The following is a 6,454-nucleotide window of genomic DNA, read 5'->3' on the forward strand; positions in this document are numbered from 1 at the left end:
ACCTGTAGGAGCAGTTTTACTAACCTGACGAGGATAAACCCACCAGGCACTAGTAATAATTTTCAATCCCAGGCCTGGCTATGGCAGACCTACATTCCAGAGGTGGAACTGGTTGTGCAGGCTTGTGATTCTTGATAACTGTACTAGAAGCTCCATGCAGATCAGCATGTATATATCTATTATACAAACAAAATAACAAAATGAGAGAATCAGAAATAAAACCATACTTCAAACAGAAAAAAGTTAGCACATTTTAAAGTAGAATATAATCATTTTTATTTCTGAATTCTGGTTAGAGATCACGAATGTTCCAAGGGCTTTAAGTTGCTGCTGAGAATATCAATATACATCAGTTCATTTATTACAAATGACATAACCATGGCCAACGAAGATATCATAACTACCTGTAGTATCAAGTGAAATGTAGAAAACAAGTCAAACCAAGGAATAAAGTGCCCTTCTATGAAAAAGGACAAAGAGACAGAGCAGATGTAGCAGATGCACATGAGGAAAAAGAAGATAGCATCTGAATCATATTTATTTTCACCATTGCTCAAAAACATTTTTTCATCAACATTCAAGCTTTAGCCTTAAGGAGCTAGGAATCTAGGAGTGTAATATAACAAGAAATACTCACAGATCTCCTTTTGACATATAATGCTTCATTATCATCTCATTTTGCTGTGCATCACGTCCACTGATAACCAAATAGTGTGAGACTTCTCACTGCTAATGAACCAATTAAGTTTCTCAAACTAGTGGACTTTACGCATATGTGAAATTGAGGCAACAGTTTTTTCTTGGAAATAAATTTGATAAAAAAAAAAGAAGAGAAAATTACATACAATTAATTAGTAGTTAAATAAAGCAATCAAGAATGGACAAATCAAACTAAGAGCTTGCATATCGATGTGTTATATTATATATATACATTAAGAATGAGAGGAATTCCAAGATAAGTATTACGATCTGGTACAACAACAACAACAACAACAACAACGCCTTATCCCACTAGGTGGGGTCGGCTACATGGATCAACTTCCGCCATAATGTTCTATCAAGTACCATACTTCTATCCAAATCATTAAGTTCGAGATCCTTTTTGATAACCTCTCTTATAGTCTTTTTGGGTCTTCCTCTGCCTCGAATTGTTTGTCTTCTCTCCATTTAGTCTACTCTCCTCACTACAGAGTCTACCGGTCTTCTCTCTACATGCCCAAACCACCTAAGTCTATTTTCCACCATCTTCTCTACAATAGGCGCTACTCCAACCCTCTCTCTAATAGCTTCGTTTCTAATTTTATCCTGTCGAGTCTTACCACACATCCACCGCAACATCCTTATCTCCGCTACACCTACTTTATTCTCATGTTTGCTCTTGACCACCCAACATTCTGTTCCGTACAAAATCGCCGGTCTTACCGCAGTCCGATAAAACTTTCCCTTTAGCTTGATCGGTACCTTTGCATCACATAACACCCCCGATGCTTTTCTCCATTTCATCCATCCTGCTTGAATGCGATGATTCACATCCCCTTCAATTTCTCCATCATCCTGTATTACAGACCCAAGATATTTAAACCGTGTGACTTGAGGGATAATATGGTCTCCTATTTTCACCTCTGAGTTAGAAACCCTCCTTCTTTTGTTGAACTTACATTCCATATACTCCGATTTACTTCTGCTTAGGCGAAAACCATGTGTTTCTAGAGCTCGTCTCCAAGTTTCCAACCTATCATTCAACTCCTCCCTCGACTCTCCAAGGAGGACTATGTCATCTGCAAAAAGCATGCATCTCGGCGCTATCTCTTGGATTTGTTCCGTGAGGACATCCAGAATTAAGGTAAAAAGGTAGGGGCTAAGGGTTGACCCTTGATGCAAACCAATTGTGATGGGAAAATCGTCTGACTCTCCACCCTGTGTCCTAACACTAGTCGATACCCTATCATACATATCTTGGATAGCTCGAATATATGCAACCCTAACCCCTTTCTTCTCTAGAGCTTTCCACAAAATCTCTCTAGGCACTCTATCATACGCTTTCTCCAAGTCAATAAAAATCAAGTGCAAGTCTTGTTGGTCCATGCGATATTGCTCCATCACCCGCCGTAATAAATAGATCGCTTCCATGGTCAACCTTCCCGGCATGAAACCAAATTGATTCTTAGTAACTTGAGTCTCCTTTCTTAATCTCCGTTCGATCACTCTTTCCCATAATTTCATGGTATGACTCATGAGCTTGATTCCCCTATAATTTGCATAATTTTGTATATCCCCTTGTTCTTATAGATTGGCACTAACGTGCTTCTCCTCCATTCCTCCGGCATGCGTTTTGACCTCATAATTTCATTAAAGAGTTTGGTGAGCCACTCAAGACCTCTATCTCCAAGAGTTTTCCACACTTCAATAGGTATGTTGTCTGGCCCCACTGCCTTACCATTACTCATTCTTTTCAACGCTTCCTTTACTTCCTGTTTCTGAATCCGACGATAGTACTTATAGTTCCGGTCCTCTTCTCTTGTGTCTAGACTGCTAGAGTCATATCCATATCCATCATTAAATAAGTTGTGGAAATACGCCTTCCACCTTTCCTTGATATCTTTTTCATGCACTAAGACTTTGCCTTCTTCATCCTTAACACACTTTACCTGATCCAAATCTCTAGTCTTCCTCTCTCTACCCTTAGCAAGCCTATATATAGATCTTTCTCCGTCCCTGGTTCCTAGAGCTTGGTATAGTCCGTCAAAAGCTTGGGCTCTTGCCTCACTCACCGCCTTTTTGGTTTCATTTCTAGCTATCTTATACTTATCCCAAGTTTCAGAATTTCTACACCTAGACCACTCCTTGAAACACTCCTTTTTTACTCTAACTTGGCTCTGAACACTTTCATTCCACCACCACGATTCTTTACCCCTAGGTCCAAAACCTCTAGATTCACCCAACGTCTCTTTAGCCACTTTAATAACTCTTGGGACATCTTGTTCCACATATCATTTGCACTTCCTTGTGATTGTCCACACCATCCCTCCCATATCTTTTGTTGGAAAATTCCTTGTTTCTCACCCTTCAAGTGCCAACATTTGATCCTTGGTGCTACCATAGGACTTCTTCTCTTTGCCCTATCTCTAATTCTTACATCCATGACCAAAATTCTATGTTGGGTAGTCAAGCTCTCTCCCGAGATAACTTTACAGTTCAAGCAATACTTCCTATCAGACTTCCTGATAAGGAAGAAATCTATCTGAGAACATGTCCCTCCACTTTTGTAAGTGATAAGATGTTCCGCTCTTTTCTTAAACCATGTATTGGCTATAGAAAGATCCAAAGCCTCCGAAAACTCCAAGATGGATTTACCCTCCCCATTCATCTCCCCTAGGCCAAAACCCTCATGCACCCCCTCAAAACCTCTAGCCACGCTACCTACATGTCCATTGAGATCCCCTCCTAGGAAAACTTTCTCTCCTTGGGGTATATCCTGAAGTACCCCTTCTAGATCCTCCCAAAATTTTACCTTTAAGTGTTCTGCTAACCCAACCTGAGGTGCGTACCCACTAATAACATTAAAGGTGTCCTGTCCCACTACCAATTTTAAGGCTATGATACGATCTCCTACTCTTCTTACATCCACGACATCCTTCTTCCACTCCTTGTCCACAATAATCCCTACCCCATTTCTTAATCTGATTTTTCCCGTATACCACAGCTTAAATCCCGAGTTGTCTAATTCTTTCGCTTTTTCACCTGTCCACTTAGTTTCTTGTAGGCACATAAAATTGATCTTCCTCCTCACCATAACATCCACTATTTCCATAGATTTTCCAGTAAGTGTGTCTATATTCCATGTACCAAAGCGAATCCTCCTGTCATGAACTAGCTTCTTTACCCACACCCGTTCACGAAAATGTGGGAACCCTTGCTTACTTTTCACTACATCCGGGCGGCGATGCAGCGGCCCTTGCTCTTTTGACACTGTACTCGAGCCATACAGCGCGTTGCTTCCGGGCAACGACCTAGCATTCACATTATTACGTAATTGATCCATGTCATAGAGATTCGACAAAGTTTTACGTTGGCCGTCGAAAGCCTAACACAACCCTCTCCTTTTATCCGGGCTTGGGACCGGCTAAGAATAGCAAAGCTAAATGTGAGTGCAAACTGAAACTAGTATGTCCTACCATAAATGGAAACCCAGTTAAGTAACCGATTTATAATGCATATGATATATAAAATGGTAATGATCCAATAAACTTCTTAGAAATTGAAATGAGGCAAACTCTGCAAAACTAATTCTGTTTCTTAATTCTTCCCATCACAGACCACACATTTACTTTTTTCTAAGTTTCTTCTACAATTTATGGGAAAGCAATCTAATAACTACATATCAATTTGAAATATAGATTAAAGATTCACAAATACAATTTCTAACCACCTGATTAAGCTGTAGGCGAGTCTTTCTCTCTGTAGCTTTAAAAGCCTTTTCATGGGCAGTTATAGTTTTTTCCTTTTTGCTCTCTTGCTTTTTCTTCTGCTCATACCACCTCCGAGCATTGGCATGTGCTGAGAGAGCTAAATCAACTTCAACCTTGAACATAAACACACTATAGTTACTAACGTTAAACATTCAAGGGGAAAGCATAAAAAATCCACATGTATAAAAATATATAGAAAATCAGCGATGATAGTGACAATGGCAAGATAATAAGTTAATGAAAAATTGATAATAAAGACTTATTGACATAGAACAACCTATAAGAATTTATTCTTTTATACAATAAATAAAAAAAATAAAAACCTTATCCATAGGGAGTGTCTTCTCATCATCATCCATTTCATCCAGATTGTTGCTTAACAGTAAAGTCATGCAGTTCCTGTCGAGATGAAGCTTAATTATCAATGAGACCAGCTACTAGGTTTCTAGCTTTCTTTTCTTCCTTCACCATCCGAGCAAGGTCATCCCAGTTCATACCCTTTGCAAGAGCTACACGAACAACTAATATAGCAGCATCCACATCTTCCAAGTTATATTCTATCAATTCTACCATCTTAACACAATGATCAGCTTCTTTCCTCAAAGCATGTACTCGATTTTCCTACACAGCAGAAATGAGATAAATTATGCTGAGTATCATATATTATTTTTTGAAGTTATATTTGTGTCTTGTGTTACTACATTCAATCATAGATGATTGTTTTAATTTATAGATTGAAGGCAGTACTCAAAACATAAATGCATATGGTTAAAATTTACCCTCTAATGAATCAGAAAGAGATTAAGAGAATAGGGAATTGAGAGCTTGTTTGGTTCAAAACACATGTTTTGTCTCCATTTCTATCATGTTATTAATGAAAATAAGATATGAAGACATAAAACATTTTATGAAACCAAACAGACCCTTGTTTTTCTATCCCTGTCTAGCAAGAGAAATACAATAGCATAACCCAAACTACTATATTTAACAAAATGGAAGAGATAGATATAATAAAGGAATTAGGAAGCACATATACGACATGAGAGATGGAAACAAAGTTAGACATCCAAAGAGCCTAAGACATCAATGCATTTCATGTATTATTTATTGAACTCAGAAAAATAACTCTTAATTAAGGGTATTTTTGTGAAAAAATAATTAATGTAAGAAATATTATGAATTGAGTCTTATGAAGAAGACCGAGCATCACTTCTAATTTGGGTCTTATAAAAAGGACAGAAGGAGTAAACATCTTTTGAGTGCCCAAATCATGAGTATTTTTTAGTGCCCAAACCTTGAGCTTATATTCTCTCCTGTAAATTAATGGCAAATTTAAACAAGCTCTTTGTTGTTTCATTGCAACAGACAACAAAAAATCCATACAAATTTGAAGGTTACAAATTACACCACTGCTGCAACCTTGAGAGTATCCTAAGTGATGAGAATCCTGAAACTGGCCCAATACAGGCTAAAGGCCCAAGTGGAGAAGGGCGAAGGCCCAAGTGGAGAAGGACAAAGCTCCCGAGTGGAGAAGGATGAAGGCCCGGAGGCAGAGGCACTACCAAGACTATTAATTGTTGCTGAAGGCCCAAGTTAAATATGTTTTTAGTTATAATTTTTAATTATTGTAATTTTGGTCCAAACTGTTTAGAAGGCCCATGTCTATTTTTATCTTTTGTTCAAATACACTATAAGTATTGGTTTTGTTTTCAATAAAGAAAACTTTTGGCATTTTCATAAAATTTGGCGAGAGCTTCTCTCTGGGTTCCTTGTTGAACCAATCTCAGACTTATCAAGGTAATCTTTGTGGCGTCTACCCTGACTTATCTTCCTTCACTGGAAGTGGCGTCCTCCAAAAACTCTGCAGCCTGTATCAACCGTTCCGCCCCGTAAGGTTCACATCATTTGGTATCAGAGCTTTGGCTCTTGATACAGGTTCTATCCTATCCTATCCTATTTTTTTTCTTTGTAATTTGTCTAGGTTC

Source organism: Glycine max, chromosome 3, assembly GCF_000004515.6.
Source record: "Glycine max cultivar Williams 82 chromosome 3, Glycine_max_v4.0, whole genome shotgun sequence".
NCBI lineage: Eukaryota > Viridiplantae > Streptophyta > Magnoliopsida > Fabales > Fabaceae > Glycine > Glycine max.